Genomic DNA, 24,792 nt, shown 5'->3' with positions numbered 1-24,792 from the left:
CCATCGTAAAAGTATTTTAGGTTGTTCCTTCCTGCTACTACATAATCCTGTATCTATTTGTCTGCCAATAACAGGCCCTTGCATCCATGGCCTATTCTTTGTCTTCCTATGTAATACATTGTTACTAACCACCTTACTAACCATGTTCCTCTCATAGCCCCTATCCAAAAAATGTCCACTCAGCCTAGAAAGTTCCTCATCACAATAAGTATCTTCAGAACATACCCTAGATATCCTACCACTTGGCTCTTGACAATATTGGGAAAGATATGCCTCGGTGCATGCTGTCATAGGATAACAATGCATTTTGCCAACATTGTTTCCTGTACAATTTCGAGGTGAAACCAAGGTTACTCTGTTCCACACAAACATCCAGGAACTCTATCTGAGTAAAAGAAGTTTTGGCACTAAAGGTCAAAAAAGTGGTGGTGGTGTGGAGAAAGGCTAAAAAGCTCTCAAAGGTAGAAGTATCCCCATCCCACAAAATAAAACGTCATCCACAAATCTGACATACAAAACTATGTACTTATTCCATTCCTGATTATTAAGAATTTCCTTGGTTTCCCATTTGGACATAACCAAATTTGCATATGTATTAGCAGAGGGGGTGCCCATAGCTACCCCCTGTGCTTGTCTGTATATGGACCCTGGTCCTATAAAGACATTGTTGTTCAATACCAAAGCTAATAAATTCTCCACAACCAGTCGCTTATGCTCAGTTGCTCCCAATCTACTAATTACTTCACCCACTGCTGTTATCCCATATTGTTGTTCAATAACAGTAAACAAACTGTTGACATCCAGTGTAGCCATCAATAATCCACCATGTTTGGGCTTGGTGGCTGCAGCTAATAGCCCCAAGAAATGCCCTGTGTCTCTTAGAATGTTATCTATCTGTTCTAAATATGGTTTAAGTATAAACTCCAACCATATAGAAATATTCTCAGTGACCCACCCTCTCCCCGAAACAACGGGTCTGAGTGGTGGGTCTGTCAATGATTTATGTATTTTGGGCATGGCCTTGAATACAGGCGTAACTGGTTTATCTACCTTGAGGAACTCATAGACTTCATGTTCTAACAAACCCCTCTCTAATAAATTGTTTAACTGGCTATGTACATTATCTATAATCATTCTAACTTGTAAAGGGTTGATGGGTACATATGCTCCATCTAAAGTCAGTGTGTCTAACAATTTCCTTTCATACCAACATGTATCTAATACGATGGCTCCCCCCTTATCAGCCATCTTAATGGTGATTTCTTTCTTGTCCATAAGGCCATGTAAAGCAGTCCTTTGTGTCGGTGTAAGATTATAATATCTATTAGCACTTCTCTCCTCGAAATATTTGAAAAGATCATTCTCACAAGCGTTCATGAACAAGTTAAGTGTGCTAATAGATATTATAATCTTACACCGACACAAAGGACAAGAAAGAAATCACCATTAAGATGGCTGATAAGGGGGGAGCCATCGTTGTATTAGATACATGTTGGTATGAAAGGAAATTGTTAGACACACTGACTTTAGATGGAGCATATGTACCCATCAACCCTTTACAAGTTAGAATGATTATAGATAATGTACATAGCCAGTTAAACAATTTATTAGAGAGGGGTTTGTTAGAACATGAAGTCTATGAGTTCCTCAAGGTAGATAAACCAGTTACACCTGTATTCAAGGCCATGCCCAAAATACATAAATCATTGACAGACCCACCACTCAGACCTTGTTCGGAGAGGGTGGGTCACTGAGAATATTTCTATATGGTTGGAGTTTATACTTAAACCATATTTAGAACAGATAGATAACATTCTAAGAGACACAGGGCATTTCTTGGGGCTATTAGCTGCGGCCACCAAGCCCAAACATGGTGGATTATTAATGGCTACACTGGATGTCAACAGTTTGTTTACTGTTATTGAACAACAATATGGGATAACAGCAGTGGGTGAAGTAATTAGTAGATTGGGAGCAACTGAGCATAAGCGACTGGTTGTGGAGAATTTATTAGCTTTGGTATTGAACAACAATGTCTTTATAGGACCAGGGTCCATATAGACAAGCACAGGGGTAGCTATGGGCACCCCTGTGCTATACATATGCAAATTTGGTTATGTCCAAATGGGAAACCAAGGAAATTCTTAATAATCAGGAATGGAATAAGTACATAGTTTTGTATGTCAGATTTGTGGATGACGTTTTATTTTGTGGGATGGGATACTTCTACCTTTGAGAGCTTTTAGCCTTTCTCCACACCACCACCACTTTTTGACCTTTAGTGCCAAAACTTCTTTACTCAGATAGAGTTCCTGGATGTTTGTGTGGAACAGAGTAACCTTGGTTTCACCTCGAAATTGTACAGGAAACAATGTTGGCAAAATGCATTGTTATCCTATGACAGCATGCACCCGAGGCATATCTTTCCCAATATTGTCAAGAGCCAAGTGGGTAGGATATCTAGGGTATGTTCTGAAGATACTTATTGTGATGAGGAACTTTCTAGGCTGAGTGGACATTTTTTGGATAGGGGCTATGAGAGGAACATGGTTAGTAAGGTGGCTAGTAACAATGTATTACATAGGAAGACAAAGAATAGGCCATGGATGCAAGGGCCTGTTATTGGCAGACAAATAGATACAGGATTATGTAGTAGCAGGAAGGAACAACCTAAAATACTTTTAATGATGGTAGTAATATTAAAGACATATGTAATATAGTTCAGAACAATTGGAATATCCTAAGAAGTGATACTAGTCTTAAGGACGTAGTGGCAGAATGTCCCATGTTTAATTATAGGAGAAACAACAATCTCAAGGACCTGTTATGTAAGGAGACATATTTGAATAAGAGACCTACAATAGATATTAGAGCAGGCACATATCCCTGTGGCAACTGCAAGGCTTGTCAATATATTAATAGTGACACTGAATATAAACATCCTGATAAGACACAAACTTTTATATTTAAAGGAGGGCTACTTGCAGGACAAAACACTTAGTATATATGGCCAATTGTGAACAATGTGAAAGTTTTATGTAGGTATGACAAATAACATGCTGAAGGTTCGGATTTTACAGCATATTAGTAATATTAGAACATGTCAAGTGAGCAATGCTTTATTCAGACATATAGAGATTAATCCCACACACACTTTTAAGTTCAGATGCATTGTAAATATTGCCACTAATGAGAGGGGGACATTCAGCATAGAACAGCATTAGCTGAATCCAAGTGGATAGTAGATTTAAGAGCTCATAGACCACCTGGTCTTAACGATGTTTTACCAATTAAACCTGCTTAAAAAAAGGCGGGCTTTTAGGAGTAAGTGATTGGATGATCTGTGTTTTAAATATGGCTGCTTTTGTTACTTTGAATTATGTCTGATGAAGGATTATTCCGAAAGCGCTTACTTTTAATAAAGGAGATTCCACAAAGAATAATTCAGCTGTGACCTGTACTTTATTTTTCGTGTAACTGGAGCTTCTTTGGCTTCTGCTCTAATTTCATCATTCCTTTATATGCCCCACAGTGTGCACCCTACTACCCATCTCATGTAAATTCATCTCTATCACCTCTAGCTTCCTGACCAGATTTCTGAACCATACATATTGTTTTGTGCACCCTACTTTTCAGCTTCTTTGGCATTCTTCTGTCAGAAATGAGTGGCTTGCTTTTTTCATAACATCTGCTCCTTTTCATGCAAAAAGGAATGTATAATGTACTGTGTAAGCTGACCATACACCACCCAACACAGCCCTCAAGTAAGACCGCATTGATCATGTATTATCTTTGTAACTTTACACTGTCATGTAGTGAATAGTGTGACAGATAGTTGTGGACTAAATGCTGCTTCTTTGCCTATGCAGTCATGTAACGTGCACAAGCTTGCCAGACAGGTTGCCACACTGCTGCCATCAGCTGGACACTGTTGCTATCATCACTAGTTGGAAAACTGATAGAGGGAGCTCCATAGCCACTATCAGTGACTGGCTGTGGCAGTTGCACATCAGACTGATTTATGATCATATTGTGCAGAATGAAGTAGGCCATAAACATTCTGTATGCAGTAACAGAGTCAAGCTGTAGCACCCCCTATGACACATCCAGGCAGGGGAAAAGGACTTTGAGAAGGATAAACAAGCACTCAATGGATATCTGTGTCTAATACTCCTATAGACAGGTGTCATTAGCCAAGGTTGGAGTGCATAGGTTGCATCACTAAACAGGAAAGGGACACACAACAAAAATAGTGCATGACTTAGTGTTACTCATGGCATCATATAGATAGGGAAATAACTATGCTTTACCATGATAGTATAGTTCACACTTCCCAAGTACGTGACCATGAGGAATCATATCATGCAGGAAGAGGCAGTACCACAAGCTTATGTGCCAAATGTGAAAACCCTGGGGGCACTGACAGAATGTTGGGCCAACACATTCATGATGTATCCCTATGCATTACACACTACCTAGCAGTTGATCGAATGATACTCTTTCCTGTCACAGTACCACTCCCCCTATGGTTCAGATGGTGCCATTATAGCAACATGGGTACACTGTCTTGTACCAAGTATCTCAGGAATACATGCCATTCCATAGAAGGCACATATGGTACTGGCTTGGTCCTTGGTGACACTTGGAAATCAATATGGTCTTCCACATGTGTCAAGAGTATACTGAGAATCTATTGCAGTATCCTCAAGGCAAAAGCCTGTGAGAAACCCAACATGTTCCAGTTTGTCACTGAAAGGTCATTTTGTGAGGGCTATACATACCTTGGTATTCACAGTGTAGGAAGGCCATACATTCCCTAAGTTTCTGCTTGTTGGCTTACAAGCTCACCATTTATCATATTCCTGTCCAATCTAAACTTACCCAATAATTCCTGTTCAGCATAGTTTAGATGAGCTATTCTTTGCCAATACCTAGACAACTGTGTTCTCATGGTATGGGTGGACTTGAAATTTTGCTAAGGTGTCACTTAATACTAGGAAATTTGCCTTACAATAATTCATAAAAGTTCCAAGGTAGCTGGGGCCCCAAGTTTTATTTTTATTTCAAAAGAGACAGCTTTATGGTCTGACCTGAGCAGTGAGGACATTACATGGGGGGGGGGGGTCAACATTCTCTCATAATTGTGAGGACCAGTTTGAGGGTGTTAACACCCCTAGTAGGCATACAGAAGTGGATTAGGGTGTGTCTGTTTACAAAGTTCAGGAATCTTTGGGCCTCCATATACAGGGGATGTGTATGATTCCCAGTTTGGAATGGGATAGTTAAAGTCACCCTTGAATATGGTGTTGGGTTGAATGGGAAGTGTCTCCAGTATGTTTAAGAATGAGTTATGTAGGCTTCTTCAGTCACAGACGGCCTAAGGAGCTTGCAAGGATATGGTATGGGACGTTTCCTATGTTAATTTGGACATGGAAAAGCTCAAGTGCGTCATACTGTTTGATAAGCTTGAGGTGTATTTGGTTTTGATTTAAATTGAGACATGTCAGCCTTTTGTCCCTTCATGTCCAGTAGTTGCTGTAAATGTGTGAAAGGCATTACAGCCCAGCACTGCTGGGGTACAGTCCATGGCTTAAACCAATTCTCATTAATGGCACAGATGTCTACATTCTCCAGGGTGAGGAAGAGAGCTTGCTGAGTGAAGTTTCTTGTTTAGACTCCTGGAACTGAGCAGTAATACCTTTAGATTTTCTTGGGTTTGTTTTACTTTATTGGAAGGCTTATCAGGTTGGTAATGCATAGAAAAGGCACTAGGGGTGAACAAGGTTTTTTAGGAGACAGGTGCAGACCATACCCAACAATGCAGCAATGTCTGTTAACTGTATCCTACCAGGCTGACAAATACTATGCCCCCATAAAATGACACCAAAAACTAAGTTAATCATTAAAGTCAATCTTCTGTTCATATTGTGACATCATCCTTGGAAAAGATAGAATGCTGCTCACTGCTAGGCTCATACTAGCCAGAGACGCAAAGTTCAAGAGCTCCTTAATGTCTCTTCATAGAGTCCAGGGAGGAATGTCTTAGGTCATTTACACCTACATAGATTACAAATAAGTCATACCAGTAGTTCTAGTTCAATTACCTGAGTGCATGTGTGATCTGGCAGCATATCTCTCAACATCTTAGAGCAAGAAATCTGGAAAAAGCCAAAAATAATGGGGGGACAAATGCCTCAAAATAGGGACAATGCTTAAATATTGCTCTTATTAACTTAGAAAGCTGAAAGAATAACAAGTTTTGTATTAGCATACATTTTAGGAAACTCAAATGTCTGCCTTTGTTTAGTGACTTCAGTGGTTGAGGATTTGCCAGACAAGCACACATTTTATAAGGGACAGACCAAAAATATGAGGCCAAAATCTGGATATTCTGCTAAAATCTGGACAATTCAGAGGGTTTGTCTGGCAGATCCCTGCCTCTGATAGGCAACTGTCAATGACTCTCCCCTTACTCAGTCTGGTGACTGGGGCACCTGTGTATCACACAACTGAGTCTCATATGACCATAATATTGGGTTGTGTGGTGGCTTACCTTATGGGCTTAGAAGCTGAGACACATGAAGTACAGCTATAGTCATGTATATAAAATCTGACAGCAGTACATATTTATGTAAATGATAATTCATTAATTGTTCTACCAACAATTTCCATATGATTTAGTGAGCTCAGTGCATTAGGTCCACCTGGAGGTCTAGAAACATTTTTATGTATTTAGGTATTCAGCAAAAATGGAACTTTTACATCCAGTGGATTTTTTTTTTAAGTTTTGGTTGCTAAAAAAGCCAATGACAATCTTTTTTCTATTATTTCCTTAAGTTGTTTTATGGCCCTATGATTTGTATTCACTATTTTATAAATACATTTGTCAAATAGATGTTCAGTAGACATGGCAGTAAAGTATATTTTATTCATAGTCACCAATTTGTTTCTTTTATTAAATGGTTTAAACACCAAACTCATGCTGTTCAAATTCTTTAGTGAATCTCATTCTAGCTTAGACATATTAAACTTTATTATAGGATAGATTCAATAAACCCTACACAGTCTGCTAAGACGATGTGTGCATTGCACCATGACAAGCATATGGTAGCACACTGTTTTGTATTCAGTGTGTAGAGCTGCGCAGCCACAGTAAACACTGTGGCATGCTAGAAATAAACCACACACTGGAGCCAGAATAGATTAAGCGCTTTTGTCCCATTTATTACAGAACTTCTTCAGAATCATACAATACACTACTCATATCATTTCCTTTTATATCAAGAACAACCCAACATCACTTCCTACAGTAATTAAACCTTAAAGGCATAGTAATTAAATAACCAATACACTTACAAAACATAAGATATAAAACATACTACAAACTTGTAACAAAACTTTAAAACATAACACACAAGTGTTTCATCTTTCTGTCAAAAGTTGACATAATTCAAATGACTTTTAACCGAGATTTTATCATTAATGCCAGGTGTAATGTCAGCTCTTAAAAATATCTGCCATTTCAATTCTATCTTCTCTAAAAAAATTATTAAATGAACCCACACATTTGTCTGTGTTAACTTTTTCTACTATGAAAAAAGTAAACTTTCTAAAATGTTCACAGCTCAGAGAATGCTTTGCCAATGCATTATTCATATTTTTTTTCTTAATAGCAAGAAAGTGTTCCCTAACTCTATCTTTCAACTTTCTAATAGTCTTTCCTATATAGAAATTTTCACAATTGGAACACACTGCAAGGTATACTAAACCCTCACTCTGGCAATCAAATCTACCTCTGGCTGTTAAAGTATATTTTAAATGCTTAAAATGATGACTCTGTTCACCCATCATATACCTACATTGATTGCAATTCAGTGTGTAGAGCTGCATTACTATTTACAGCATAAGCAGCTGAACTATATGCTAATTAACCAATCCAAGATGGAAGAGCTATTCAACAAGCTATAAAGCAACCATGTAGACTCAGTGCTGGTTTTCTCTGAGAATTCCAAAGCCAACTGGAATACAGCCACTAAAAGAAGTCTACACAGAAACAATGTTAGGAGTTGCTGTTGCTTTAATTCAAGTGTATGTGCAACAGGCTGAAGTCTAGGCTGCTGCTTCTGCTAATAGACCACAGCCAAGAAGGATCAGAGTTTTCAGAGCCCAGTTAGCTTATCACAATCTGTATGAGGAGAAAATTGCAGAGTAATACAGGGTGGATAGAGACACACTACAGAAAGTCTGCAACCTCTATTGTTAACTCAGAGCCAGGGCAAAAGAGGGGAACCCATCCCAGTGGAGACAAAGGTATGTGTAGCACTTAGATGTTTAGCTACAGGAACCTGTCAGAGACCAACAGGGGACATGCTGGGGATGTCACTGGCAACAGCATCCAGGATCCTCCATCAATTCCTGAATGCTGTGCTCCAACATGCCAATAACCACATATTTGCCCCATACTCCTGAGGACAGGGCCACAAATATGCAAGAGTTCTGTCTGTAGCACACTACCCTGAAGTACTGGGTGCCATAGATTGTACACATATAGAAATCAAGGCACCACTCGGGGAACACGGAAGGATCTACATAAATAGAAAGGACTTCCACTCCATTAACTGCCAAGTCATGTGTAACACTAAGGGGATCATCATGAATGTGTGTGCTGACAATCCAGGCCATTACCACGCCTCACATATCTGTCACACGTCCCAGCTGTATCCGGTGTTCACTAGGGGTGATGTCCCACAGGGTCATTTACTGTGGGATGTAGGTTATGCACTGGAACCATGGCTGATGACAACCATCAGAAATGCACACACACCCACTGAAGAATACCATCATGAGGCATACACTCAAACCAGAAATATCATAGAGTATGTGTTTGGGGTGCTGAAGTCACAGTTCCACTGCCTAGATACATCTGGGGAAACCCTGCAGTACAATCTATGTACATGTACTGAAATCTTCACTGTCTGTGCCATGCTTCACAACATTATCCTAAGAAAACAGCTTCAGCATGATCAACAAGGGGAAGGGGAACACATCCCACCACCAATGGCAAGGTCACCACAGCTATACACAGATGAGGAGTCAGAGAGGAAACCAGCAGCTGCTGTGGGTGTAGGCAGATGCAGGCATGCTCAATATGCCCTCACATTGGCTAAGAAGCAATAGCACACTCACTGGCTATGTAAGGGGCTAAAACCTTCATCCTATGCACATACATGTAGTAACATTGATGCCAGCTAACATTCACAACCTCTACCTACCCATGTAATGACTGTGTACTCCTAGCATCAGACAGACTCAGCCCTGAACTAAAACTGTAACAACTGCTGGATTTACAAGGTATGTTTTGAACCTGGAGTATTAAAACAGAATTGTTTAATAAACAAATGAATGGCATATCTGTGGATATTTTTACTTGGTAATGTATGTAAGCTAAAGGTGGGTGATTTGTACAGCAATGACTTTAACATGTGACAGCAGAGACTTATGTGAATACATGTGTCCTCTATCAAGTAATAGGACTCAGGCATCAAAGATTCACACATTCATACCTCTCAAAAGTAGTGATGGTCACTGAATGTCCTCAGTTTGGCCTGATACTTTTGTACTGGAAAATTAGTAAGGAGAGAAGTTAGAGAGTCATAAAACACATTTCAGTTTCAGACTTCATAATCCTCAGAAGATTCATAAAAATACTGATGAAAAAAACTGTTTTGATTCCATCAACTGTCTAACTTTGTAAGACCAAAATATGTCAAACGTACAATTAGCAAAACAACATCCCAAGCACAGACATACTAAGCACTAAGTCAGCTATGCACCCTGAACATCAGACACAAAGCTTATGTATCTCTGAATCCAAAAGATAGAAAACAAGGATATGGCATAGTTATCATCACATGCACAGGGTGTTTTGTGTGTGTGTGTGGGAGGGGGGGGGTGAGGCTGACACAAAAGGTAAGTGAATATGTGTGAGTAAGAAAGAGAAACAGGCAGACATTTTGATAAAGTAACAAATGGCCACTGAGACAGAATGAGCTTTAGATCTTATGGCTGAACCACATAACTGTTGTATGTGTGCCTGCATGGGCTGTCCAGGTGAAACTGGTATGTGAGTGTCTGCAAGAACAGCCAAGCTCTGTGCTCACTCTACATTTTGGGATGTCAGGCAGTTGTGAGCCATGCATGGTAGAGGTGGCAGTTCATCTTTGTCATACCCGACCACGAGAACTGAAGTTGCATTGGCATGTCCACACCTATGGTCAGACATACCGCTGCTACCTGAACGTGACTGATGTCTGCTGGACAAGCTCTCCTCACAAGGACACCCAGGACCACAACCCCATGGTCTGCCATGTTTGGGTTTGGACACCTCAATTACTGATGCACCACTGGAAGTAGTGCCCCTATGGAAGCATTATCGGGCATGGCAACATCAGCTAACATGTGACTGACCATGTGGATGCTGTTCCCCTCCTACCAGATGTTCCATCACAGACACCACCTGTTCCATGTCATTCATCTGATCCATTGAATCGGCAACATAGTAGAGGCAATAATTCACATCAGCCTGTGCCACATTTACAAGTCTAAGCATTTCTCTGGAGGACCTATTGGAATGTGTCTGCACCTCCATGATGGGCCTAAAGGTATGTCAAGTGGCACGGGAAGACACACCTGGATCAGGTGGAGGATGAACAGCAGGCCTCCTTCCAACACCCCTCACAACCCTCCTGCATGGCACCTTGCCCACACTTTGACTATGGCCAGAGTCAACAGGCACACTGAAGCTGCAGTAACAACACTACCCTGATCGACTGTTTCACCCTCCACCTATACAATATTTGAGGTGTCACTGGAATGGGTTGTTGTAGGCCTAGTGGCTGTGTCCGATGGAATTTCAGAGGATGGCTGAATGTCAACCACAGTGTCAGATTCAGCCTCTGCACCCCCCAACTGCACATCTGTTTGGCCACCACCATCATCAGAATCTACTGATACTCTGACATCAGGTGGTAGGAGTCCTACACTTCCACTGTTAGGATCACCTGTAATAATAAGCAAAGAATACAGGAAAGAAATGAATACCTACACTACTATAGTCCAATATATGCTAACAAACTAACAGTGGTGCCACTATTACAGACAGTACAGCAATACACACACTAGTCCTGATACCAACATCACAAATATGGATAAAATAAATATTTCTTTGAACTGCTCATCAGTACTGACATAAAAATGTTTGGCTTACCATGTGCAGATAATTGTAGGCTCCCTCTGGAGGATGGTCCTGGCAGAAGTTAAGCAAAAGGTAAGGACACCATCATAACAATTAACAGTAACACAGGGGGTTAAAACTTTTTGCTCTTTATATGTCCAGTAATGATACTTTTAACAAGAGCTTGAATAACACGTCCATCCTAAGCTTATTTGTAATCAACCAGAATGGGTTGTTAATTGTATCAGTCTACAACTATACCTCCCCCCAGAAATGTATGTTAAACACTATTTAAGGACTGCTGTCAATATTTTACTATACAAGAAGTATTTAACAACTGAGATAGGTAAGCCTACCTGGAAGCTCCTCCTGGGACATACTTGTCCTGCCTGAAACAGCAGCATCAACATCAATGACATGCTGTTGTGCACTTTCCACTGAGCTGTCTGGATCTCTAACAGTGGACAGGCACTCTTCATTTGGTGTCAGTGGTAGCTCTGTAGCAGGCCCCCATGGTAGCCATCCATTCATGGGTCACTGCAGCTGCTGGGCTAATTAAATCATGTCAGTGGCCATATGGCACATTTGCTCATATGTCCTGCTCTGGCCACCTACTGTGCTCACATCAGCCACTATCTGCTGCCAAATTTGCATTTTGCCAGACATATCTCCATGCCTCCTCTCAAGCAGAAAAGCACCACATCATCTAAATGCTTCCATAATTACTTCATTCTCAGGGTCCCTGAAGGGGGGGTTGCGGGTCTAGGAATGCCTGGGTGCCATAATCCTAGTTGAAATAAAACACAAAAGAAAGATAATACACATAAGTATAAAATAAATAAAAGTCCTGCTTAGATATAACACATAAAAACTGTAGTATTTCAATATTACCAACTGCAGAAACATAATAAATGTCCAAGATATTCAAATATAAAAAAGGAATTATGTGGCTGTAACATATTACAATCACACACAAAGCAAGGCTGGATCCAAAACAAGGAGAGTTGCATTAGCAAAATTTGTGCGTGCCAACAACGAAATGGAACTTGGCTCCCCCATCCCTAAAACAACTGGTAAATGACACATTCTGCTAACAAACCATCAGTGAAATGTTAAAAGTGCTATCAAATAAGCTGTCCCAAAAACATGTGTACACATTTACCACAGAACATTAAAATTTATGCAATTGCTAGTAATGTCTACCTGTGGCCAGCACTCCCCTACATATGTCTATGGGCCATCATAGAAGGCCAACATCCCTGTGTCATTGACAATAACAATAAAAGAGTGTAAAGTGAAAAACAGTTGTAACATTAACACTTGTGATGACATTTAATAAGGCTGTGCATCTTAGAAAGTAAAATGTCATGACAAACATGCCTCTGACAAATGTACACCATCAGTGCACTTCTAAGAAATGCATACAGATAAAAGTAGCATTTGCTAATGCACACACACACACACACACACACATATACACATATATATCTATATTTATACATATATATATATATATATATATAGAGAGAGAGAGATAACAGATTTTTTCTTAGTAAAATTTCAACATATCCAGTATATACCTGAAAAATGCAAGCATACCTTGTTAAGATCAATAGTCTTCTGTAAAAATAAATCCCTAAGTAATATCTTCTTCTGTGTTATCCACATAACTAAGTCTCCTCACCTTCAGGTTCCCTAGCTACATGATAACATTTTTATAGTGTAGATTCAGGGTTGTAAGCATGTTAAGATGCAAATGAGGGGTGAATTCATTAGAATTGCTGAATCCCAAATACTTGGCACCATGTCACAGATGTAAACATATTGCAGGCACTCCCTCAGTGTTTGTTGCTAATGGATTGTAACTGTGAATGATTAGTGGTTGGGAGAAGGAAAACACAACAGTTCAGAATACCTTACCTCCAGTGGGTGTGTCAGTCAGTTTAGACTTACAAAGTGTAGAACTAATTGTATTGAGGTTTTAAATGTAACTAAGCAGCACACACTTCACAGTTTCTGTTCTGAAATATCCAACCTCCCCTTCATTTCTTGACAACTGTATATTATTGCCATTTAATATCCTCACATATTTAAGGACAATGATACAGAATGCCTTATAGACTGCATGTATCAGATTACTGGTCAGATAACTCAAGAATGAGCAACAAACACAGACAGAGCTGCATGTATGCAAGCAATAGTGATAAATGGTTGTGTGATCACTCAGCACACTACATCTGAAATTAATAAATGTAGAAACAACTGTCATGTGTTTTGTTAATACTGTGGATGATGTTGCAATTGCTTGTATGCACAATTATTTTTATTCTTTGCTGCAAATCTGTTTCTGAAAAGAGGGATAAGACACACCCTTACTGGGTTTTGAAGGTTCATTGGAGTGAGAGTTCAAATCCACACCTGCGTGAAAATATTTCATGTGTACCAACATAACGTTTGTAGTGTTGTTTGGGAGGGTGGCATAATGGTTAAGGTGCTTACCTTAGAAATGCAAGGTGCAGGGTTTGATTCTCACAGAGGATAATTGGCTAGGCTTAAAGTAGTCCATGAGGGCAGTTAGCCTAGTAATAATCTATGAATCTATGTAATAGATTCATTTTCTTTTGTTCTCATAATTTTCCTTTTTTTAAATTTCTTTAATGCCAGTGTTTGCAAGATGTGCAGCTTACAGCAAACAGGGGAACTGGAGAAACACAATGAATGTCATGTTTAGCTGTGCTTATCTCATTTGTGCAACACTTAGCAATGTGCATACCTGGACTAGTGGCCCACCCAGGAAGCAGGCAGAACACCTGCAGACAGGAATCAGACAATCAACAATTCCAAAATGGATTCATTGTATTAATTCTGTTAGGCACCACACAAACATGCTAGGGAATTATCCATCTGTTGTTTAACTATTTCTATGGCAGCATGTGTAAGTGTAGGGCTGTATTGCAGATGGCCTTGAGTTCTAATACAGGAAGTGTAACACGTTTTTGACAGTTCAGTTTATAGTAATGAACAGGAAAATATCCAAGTGTTATTTCAATGATCTTGTGGCAACAGATGTAAGTGTAGTGCTGCCATACACATGGACCTGGGTTCTAATACATGAAATTCCAGACATTTTTACTCTTGTTCCATTTCACATTATATTGAATATCACTTATAACAATTTATACATAATTATAAATACTGTAGCTGATATGAATTATATGTATGAGGGATAAGACACCCTTACTGTGTTTTAAAGGTTCAGATGTATGACTGAGGGTATACTGTCTTCTATGTTTCTGTAAGTATAATTCTGATATCTGGACTTGGATGGCCTTCACACTTAAATGAGACACATATACAAATAAATGTATATACAAGGGCTTTGTCAGGTCACACACATAAATAGTTAACACTTCATTCTGTCATCTGTATTTATAAATGATTCATGGTTATGTCTGTGAAGCACTTCATCTGTGGCAAAGATGGAAAATCACCTCTGTGGAAGAAATGTTTTGTCTGTTACGTATAGGTTTGAATCCCACACTGTAAAAATTAATTTTAGCAGTGTATAAAGCCAAGACATGTGTCAGGTCATGACATTTATGCCCCCAGTGCATGCCTGTAAAGTTAAATCACCTAACAATTACAGCTGCAGACACCCTCAAACTAATGTCAAGTGTCAGAATAACCTTCCAGTTTCAAAAATTGCTTTCCTCTCTATTTGTCACTGTTGCTCACCACTTAACATCACACAGATGTAGTTGGTATCATCATTTGTGTTTGTGCACTAGCAGTAAATGCAATAACAAGAACTGGTGGAAAATCATTATTTGCTATTGCACTGTTTGGGATTAGACATGTATGGTATTAGAGGGGAAGGTGCCAAATTTAGGGCACAGAGGTGGCATGTTCAGGAGTGCAGAATATTTATTTGACTCCTGATAAAGTGCAAACTACTACGACCAGCAAAATGCGATATTCAACACCAATATAAATCCAAATGAAGATTGTATTAAATACTCTTGTATTTACAGACCGGTTTCTGCTATCCAGCCTTTTTCAATGGAAAAAAGTTTTATGAAACATAGAATACTCACAAATATGTATATTATTCCCTGACCAATGGAAACATTGGTATAGCCCAACCTAGTGGTTGGAGTATTACAATACCATGAAAAATAAGAACAAACAATTCAAAATGAATGTAAAAGCCATAACGTTAGGATACCACAAAATAATTAAATCTCCAAATATTTTCTGATAAAGAGACTTATTGATATCACCCATAGTTTTGGTACATAAAGTACTGACATATCTCAATTTTTCCAAACTGTGAAAGTCACTTACATAAACTAACAAATTGTTAGTACCAACTATTTCATCCTGTCAAGCTAACAAGTGCATCTGATATAATTTGTATATATGTATATACCTAAAACTATATACATATAAAAATTGGAAATCCAATTAATACCACAGAGAATAACTCTTCATCCTACATAAAGTTCTATATTGAGATGCACTTGAAATTTGTAACATATTCGATTATAATATGTAATATATCAACATTAATATTTACACCTTAATGTTGAGAACAATATATAATATTTGGTATTGAACTAGTTGTGACAAAATTGAATCTCTACCTATATATAATAATAGTAGTAACTTATTAGATATATAAGGTTGGAAAAAGAAATAACAAATATGATGTACATATATATATATATATATATATATATATATATATATATATATATATATATATATATTGATAGTTACAAGATTCAAAATACCCTCATGACAATAAAAATATAATGAAATCAATCTATTGTTCTGTATAAACCTGTACAAACTGCACTAACATATACAAAACTGGTTATCATACATATAAGATTGTGACTACTATAAATGGATAGTCACCAGCCTAAAGCTCATACACTAAAGATCATCATATTAGAAGTGTTTATAAATGGTCATTTAGACCAGGTGGAAATAATCCTCCAAGGTTAGTAATCTAATATTTTTCTTTATGATTTAAAATAGTGTGCCAACCTTGTTGGTGGCTTCTATCACCCGTGATTTAATCAATAATCATAAACATAAAATGAGCATTACTATGTTTGATGGTATGTCTATATAAGGCATTGGTTTCTTTTTTATTCCTGATATCACTCTTATGTTCTGTCATGCGTATTCTAAGTGACCGAGATGTTTGGCCCATATAAAATGCCTTACATTGACAAGTTGCTAGATAAATGATCCAGGTGCTACTACAATTGGCGAACACCCTAGATTGATACACTCTGTTAGTGTTTGCACTTGTGAATTCTTTAAATCTACAAACCTGTGAGCAGGAGCTACAATGACCACACAGGAAGGCACCAAGAAGTTTATCTCCAGTTATAGTGGTTTGTTGATATATGGCACCTCCACTTTCTTTGTGTTTATAATGAGAAAACAGACCTCCAAGAGTTTTACCTCATCTAAATGAAATTTGACATCTGGGACCCAAAAGTGTTCTTAATCCCTCATTTTCCAAGAGTATATTTCAGTTTGAATCTAATATGTGTCTAACCATGTGGTGGTTCCTGCCATATGTGGTCACAAACCTAAGGGTCGAATCCTTCTGATTGTTAGTAGATTTTCTATATTGTAACAAGGTATTCCTATCCAGAGTGTTACACCATTCACTTGCTTTATGTATATCCAGTTATCTATATCCCCTGTCTCTAAATCTATGGTATAGATCCTTTCTGGCATGTTCAAAATCTTCCTTGGATGAACTAATGCATTTAATACACATAAACTGAGATTTCGGTATATTCCGAATGGTGTGGTTCGGATGCATGCTAGATGCATGAAGCAATGTATTATACTGTGGGTATTTTCGATACGTTTTGGTATTTAAATTATGATCCATGTTTCGATACACTGTGACATCTAGAAAGTCAATGGTGTCATAATTAGACGTAACAGTGAACTCGATACCCCATATGTTTCCATTCAGATATTCAATAAACTCTTGTAAATATGCTTGATCCGCCCGCCACACCATCCAACAGTCATCCAAGTATCACCACCAGATATCAATTTCCACCATATATAAATTGTGTGATGTATCATAGATCATGCATTCTTCAAAGTAGGCCATAAATAGATCCGCATATATGGGAGCAAAGGATGCCCCTATAGCAGTACCTTGTAGTTGCCAAAAACATTCTCCATGAAAGTAAAATATATTTTTGTTCAGCACATGTTCTGCCTTGCAGACTAATAAGGTGTTAAATCCTGGTGGATATAAAGCTGATCTTTCCAACCAATATTGTAAGGCTTGTAATCCAGCCCAATGCGGTATGCTGGTGTATAATGATTTCACATCCAACGTGCACATTAACCACCCTTGTTCCAATTGTGTATCCCCTATAATTTGTAGGAAATGGGTTGTATCCTGTAATCGGGCTCTAACTAAAATTAGTAATGGCTTAAGGTAATCTGTCAAAAAAGCTGATAAAGGTTCTGTTAGTGAACCTATGCCAGATACGATGGGTCTACCCAGAGGTTTTGAAATTGACTTGTGTATTTTGGGAAGGAGATAAAGAATTTGTTTCTGCGGGTCCTTGGCCGTAACATGTTTCACAGTATTTTGTGTAATAATACCCTCTTCTTCTTCTTGGTTCAAAAACTCATCTATTTCTTTCTTAAAGACATAAGTAGGGTCAATAGACATCTGCATATAGCATCTAGCATTTGCCATTTGTCCCTTGCCCTCATTGAGATAGTACCCCATATTCATTACTACAACCGCACCTCCCTTGTCTGCAGGCAGAATGGCAATGTTGTGGTTGTTCCTAAGTTCTTCAAGGGCAACCTTTTCTGATGATGATATATTTTGGCCCAGAATGCATGACTCACTATGTCAAAAATGTAAATCGCTTAACACTGACTGTTGAAATATAGAGACATATTTATTCATCAGGGGTTGGAATTCAGATTTGTGAAACCTGAATTCCTGTGATCTTTGAGAAATGTGGTTTGAAAAAAACAACTTCAAGTTAAGATTATGACAAAAAGACAGTACATCATTAACAACATTATATTCATCAGAAAATAAACCAGGGATGAAACCAAGACCTTTATTAAGTAATGTGTCTTGTGCATCAGCAAGTTGTACATCAGATAAATTCAGTACATTGTGATATCTCTGTTCAGTTAGTTCAACAGTGTTTGTACCAATCCCTCCATAGAGTTGGATCTTATGCCCATGTCTATGTTTATGCCCCCCCCCCGTCTCCTTCTACTATGTCTAAAGGGTGCATAGCATTAGATTTTTTTGCTTTTGGGTGATTCGCGATAGCTACTACTGTCATTATCTCTATAGGAGGATTCTTCTCCTGAGGTGCTAACAGGTCTGTCATTAGACTTAAGAATAGATCTGGGTCTCTTCCTGGGCTTGGGGCCAGCTGTCCCCCGACCAATATCAGTGAATCTGACACATCTAAATGTGTCAAACGGGTGAACCCTTTGATAAACAGCACAATCCCTGTTAAATTTATGAATTTTTCTATCATAGGTTCATAGGTTCATACTGGGCTATCTGCCCTAGGGCATTTATAAGCCTAGCCAGAGTGTGTTTGGCTTTCGCCATCCATTTTAAATTAATTTTGCTATGCTATTTTTTCGAGGTTAGTATACTGTGCCTCTGTCTAACAGTGACACAGAAGTGATACCCGGGGTAAACCTACGATCTCCTATCCACTCATCAAGATTCCTCTTGAAGAGAGTCAATGAGGGACTCTGCCTAACCTGGAATGGGATTTTATTCCAGAGTGAAGGGAGCCTCTGGGTTATGAATCTGTCCCTCCAGCATGTCCTATTTATTTCAGTGCTGAGGTTCAAATCTCTCGAGCGCATTGGCTCGATGGGATTTGGATTTTCTGAGGTGCAGCATGTCCATTAATTCCGGGTTGGACATGGCTTTATACATCAGGCACAGATTGCCTCTGAGCAGGCGGTATGCCACTGAGTAGAGCTGGAGTTTCTTTAACCGGGCAGCATATGGCATCTGTTTGAGCCTTTTGATCCTCTCGGTGAGGTACTTTTGGGGTCTTTCCAGTTGCTGCAGGTGTCTGGTAAGGTACATCCCAAAAGGGGCATTGTACTCAATTATGGGCCTGATGAGGGATGAGTAAAGAGGCACGATGACCTCCCCTGATCTAGATGTGAATCCCTTCATGATTAGGTGGGCTATATAAAATGTTTTTCTAATCACTTTGGCCACGTGGTTGTCAAATGAGAGATTGCTATCAACTTGGGTCCCCAGGTCCCTAATTACTTCTTCTGTACTTAATGGATTACCACCTATGTGGTAATTTGTGGGCACTTTATTTTTGCCAAAGGGGATGACTATACACTTTTTGGCGTTTAGCTTGAGGCCATGGCTCTGGCACCAGTTGTCTGTTTCTATGAGGCCCTTTTGGAGGATGCTTGTGTCGGCTGGAGAGTCGATTATGGCACCCAGTTTGCAGTTATCTGCAAACTTGGTCAGCCACAGTCCTTCCGTGTTGGCCTGTACCTCCAAGAAATATATACCGAACAAGAGAGGTCCCAGGACTGAGCCTTGTGGGACGCCACTTGTAACTGGTTTGGAGTCTGACATGGCTTCAGCAATTCTAACCATGTGGGTTCTGTCCTTGAGCCAGTTTGCAACCCATCTAGTGACACAGGGGTTTATATTTAAGCTGGTGAGCTTATCTATAATGCCCAAGTGGGGTATTGTATCGAAGGCTTTTGCGAAGTCCAGGTAGGCTGTGTGGACCACCTTTCCCTCGTCAATGGCCTTGGTGACTGTTTCAAAGAAATTGACCAGGTTTAAGAGGCAGGATCTGCCCTTAACAAAGCCAAACTGGGTAGGATCCAGTGTCTGTAGGTCCCCAATATCTTTATTTATGAGGTCCATGATGATCCTTTCCATAGCTTTGCAGACCAAGCTAGTCAGGCTTATGGGGCGATAGTTTCCAGGATCCGTTGAGGCACCACCTTTGTGGAGAGGGACCACTGTTGCTGTACGCCACTCTTTGGGTACATATCCTGTAGTAAGGCTGAGATTGAACAGTAGTTTTATGTATGGGTTTAGCTCTTCTTGGAGTTCATGTAGGACGCAGCCCGGGACACTGTCTGGTCCCATTGATGCTTTATTTTTTGCTTTGGAGAGGGCGGCTCTTACCTGAGCATCTGAGATGTTAGGGGGGCAGCACTCTGCTGGGATAGATATTTGCCCTTTTAGTGGGGGGGGGAGAAGTTTGCGCTGAACCTGAGCTAGCATGTAGGCAATGTCTGTGGGTTCGGTGTATTTTTTTGTCATTTTGGACTAATTCTGAGCATATCTGGGAATTCCCACCCAGGTTACTAACATAACTAAAGAAAGCCTTGTGATTATCCTTAGTGTCCTGTGCAGTTTTTTTCTCGAAGCTGGCCTTAGACGATTTTATGAGTGCCCATAGTTTTTTGCTAATACTGATCAGAGATGCCTTCCCTTTTTGGGATTTTGCTCTATCATGTAGTAGCTTCCTCCTTCTATTGTATAGTTTGTTTATGGCTGGGGTCCACCAGACAGGACGCCTGCCTTTGGAGGATTGGGTCTTGGTTTTATTTGGGATTGAATGATCCATGCATTCCTGAAGATGTTCATAGAATGCGTTTATAAAGGATTCTGCGGTCTGGGCCGTATTTTCCACAGGCCCGGGGGCTTTGAAGGATTCCACCTCAGTTTTGAGGAGTGTGAAATTTGCTTTAGAGAAGTTTTTCACTGTGGTTTTCTGGGCAGGGGGTGGGGTTGGGAAGTGAATATCCAGTGAGATTAGTTTATGGTCTGATCTTACCAGTGAGGGATACACTTCTGGTCTGGAGCATAAAGTCCCCATGTTGGTGATGATTAGGTCCAGTATGTTTTCCCCTCTTGTGGGAGTGGTAACAAGTTGTTCCATAGCATTTGAGTTTATAAATTCTAGGAACCTTTGGACTAGGGTGTTGGAGCTAGAGTAATGCTCCCAGTCTATGTTTGGGTAGTTGAAGTCACCCAATATAATGGTGTTTGGAGAGACCTTCATATTTTCCAGTGTTCTCAGGAAGGCTGAGTGGGGTTCCTGGGTTTGGGAGGGTGGTCTGTAGCAGGCTATAAACTGGAAGGCAGTTTTACCCACTGTTAGTTGCACATGGATAGTCTCTAATGCTTCGTGCTGTGCCACCAACCTGGAGGTGTGGGTATCTTTCACGACTATCGATACTCCCCCTCCTTTTGTGGTTCGGTCCAAGTTTTGGGGCCGAAAAGCATGGTATGAGGTATAACCTGGAAGTGCTGGGGTGCTCTCGGGAGCCTTGAACCAGGTTTCTGTTACTGCACAGATATCGATGTTCTCCATGCTAAGGAGAGTTTCGAGTGCGTGCATCTTGAGGTTTAGACTTCTGGCATTGAGTAGCATTACTCTTAGTTTCTTATCCCTTGTGATACCTATGGAGGTGGGTTTGTCTTTTGAGCCTTGCCTAAAAAAGGCACTATGGGGGTAGCAAGAGCCTTTGCCAATATCCAAAAGCGCAGGGGTGACAGGTGCAAGCCATCCCTAGCGAAGCGTCGTGGCTTGTCGAGCATGTCATCCCAGGCCGACAGGCATTGGATCCCCTTTGAATGCCACAAATACTTAAGTCAGTTGTTGAAATTGATCATCTTGTCTTCATATTGTGGCATCATTCTTGGTGAGGGTAAGATGCTACTCAAGGTCAGGGTCATACCGGCCTGGGCTACATGCTCAGAGAGCTCCTCTATGTCTCTTTTCATGTAGTCCAGGGAGGTACATCTCAGGTCATTCACACCAGCATGGACAATGACTGAGTCATATTTGTACTTGCCTTGGAGTGCCCTGAGTGCTTTTGTTATTTGGCGGATCCTACCGCCCGACAGGCAGCTCACCGTGACCTTCTCCTCGTTCAGCCTGGTGAGCGGGACGTCAGTGTGCTTGACGATAGAGTCACCTATTACAAGTGTATCAGGTGTTTTGTTTAGCTTTAAGGGCTGTGACTGTTTGGCACACTGGCTTTGTGAGCTGTGTGTTGCACGTGTTTTGTTTTGAGGTAGCGGTTGCTTGGGTGTCTGCTTTGGAGGTCTCTGCTGTTTAGGCAGATTTTTATTTAGAGCCTCCGAGTATGTTTTTGTGTGTTTATGTGTTAGGTTTGCTGTTGTGGTAGGTCTATGTGAGACTGGAATTGTAGTGAGTGTGGTTTCCTTCTCCTCCTGACTGGTTAAGCCAGTACTGAGTTGAGAGAGCTTAGCCTCCAGTTTGGCTATATGGTTGCATCTCTCACATGTGTTGGAATTTATTGGGAGGAGGAGAGGGATGTCTGTGTACTTGAGGCAGTTGTAACATTGCCTCAAGATTCCCAGATTCACCAGCTGGACCAGAGAGGAGATTGACAACTGACCTTTGGACATGCTAGAATAGTATTGGGAATTCCTTTATAATTGAAAAAAAGGGCCAATTGGGAAGAAGGTACTCAAGGGGAGTTTGTGAGGGTGTAGTGCTTTTAATTTTTTTAGTGCTGACTTATATAATTGCTTTAGTGAGCAAGTGCCAGGTAACTTAAATGCAATGTGTTACAGGTAACATAAATGCAAAAAGGACAGACAGTAACTTTCTTTCAAGTGAAACAAGGAAATAAGTACAGTAAGCAATGCAGATATCACTAGGGATCCACAGAAGCGCTGAAAAGCCGCATTTTAGATGGAATTAGCTTTTCAGGGAAATAACAAGCAAACAAACAACAAGCATACAAACAAAGCTAGATTCAGCAGGCCTGGATCTAGTCTATGCTACAGCAAACAAGGTGTACCAATTACAGTAAGAAGCAGTTCAAATATGCAGGCACTATAAGCCTTTAACCAGAAATTCCCAGCTCAGAAGGGCAGATTCCAGCCTCTCTTCCCACAAGAGTGTAGACCACGAACCCTCTTAATGTAAAATAACTGGCCTGAAGCCCAAGTGCTTAAACCAGAACTAATACACATTTAGAATAACAGCCACTGAGCCCTCAATCAGCAGTTCCCAACTTAGAAGGATGTAAGCTACCTGTCCTGCCACCACAGTGCAGGCCACAAACCTTCCTAATGTAAAACAACTGGTCTGAAGCCCAAGTGCTTAATCCAAAAGACTTAGAATGATAGCTACACTTTAATCAAGTTACTACCAAGCAGTAATAAATACAATTGAATACTTTAAAGAATGCCTGGATTAGTGCTCAAGTTATACAAACAAAGCTAGATTCAGCAGGCCTGGATCTAGTCTATGCTACAGCAAACAAGGTGTTCCAATTTCAGTAAGAAGCAGTTCAAATATGCAGGCACTATAAGCCTTTAACCAGAAATTCCCAGCTCAGAAGGGCAGAGTCCAGCCTCTCCTCCCACAAGAGTGCAGACCACGAACCCTCTTAATGTAAAATAACTTGCCTGAAGCCCAAGTGCTTAAACAAGAATTAATACACTTTTAGAATAACAGACACTGAGCCCTCAATCAGCAGTTCCCAACTTAGAAGGATGTAAGCTACCTGTTCTGCCACTACAGTGCAGACCACAAACCTTCCTAATGTAAAACAACTGGTCTGAAGCCCAAGTGCTTAAACTAAAAGGCTTAGAATGAGTTACACCAAGCAGTAATAAATACAATTGAGTACTTTTAAGATGACGGAAAAGCAAAATAAAGTAGGAAGAAACACAAATACAGTAAAAGCAGATAATTTTTTTTTTTTTTTAGTGGAAAGAGAGAAAGGAAAGAGAGAAAGGAGTAGCAGAAACTAAGCTGATTGGCCTTCTCAAATGTTCTCCCTGTACTGGGTAGAATGAGGTAATGACACTAGACTGGGAGGAGGGTCCCAGATCAAATTTACACTAGTGGCGGGCAACTGCAAAGCCACCAACTATAAAAACACTATACCAACAGGGAGGGAGGGTGAGAAACAAACTGCAGAAATGTATCTCGCAGCTGAAAAGCAGCAGTGAGCCTTTAAATGAAAGTTTTAAACAGCTAAAGGAGCCTCTAGAAAAAGAGTTTAACTGCAACAAGTTATCAGAAATAAACAACCCAACAGATGCTTAATAAAAGTGGACAATTTCCAGTTAATACCTCACACACAGTGAAACTAGCTAGAAAAATACACAGTACACAAAATGCTATAAATAACAAAGAAATAAAGAACAAAATAAACAAAAAACAGGATACTTAATCTTATATATTATAGCTCCGAGTTCCCTCAGTGTCCTTCCTTCGATCAGTTCAGTGTGAAATGGAAATATCTTTAGTTTGTTTGTCAAAACTAGCCAGATCTTTTGAAAGTTTATTGACTGAAGTGACATATGTAGGCTGGGCCTCATATTGCTTACATTCCTCACAGGAGGCTTTGACCTCTGCTACATTGATATCCACCATCCTTTCATAATATGAGGCAAGAATCTTTACAAACATCATGGATGACTACTGCAGAGCTAGGTTCAATTCTCTGGTCAGCCTGTCCTCTGA

The sequence above is a fragment of the Protopterus annectens genome, chromosome 2.part2 (assembly GCF_019279795.1).
Source record: "Protopterus annectens isolate FY-2018-M chromosome 2.part2, PAN1.0, whole genome shotgun sequence".
NCBI lineage: Eukaryota > Metazoa > Chordata > Ceratodontiformes > Protopteridae > Protopterus > Protopterus annectens.
The sequence above is the reverse complement of the archived record's forward strand: the minus strand, read 5'-3'. Positions refer to the sequence as shown.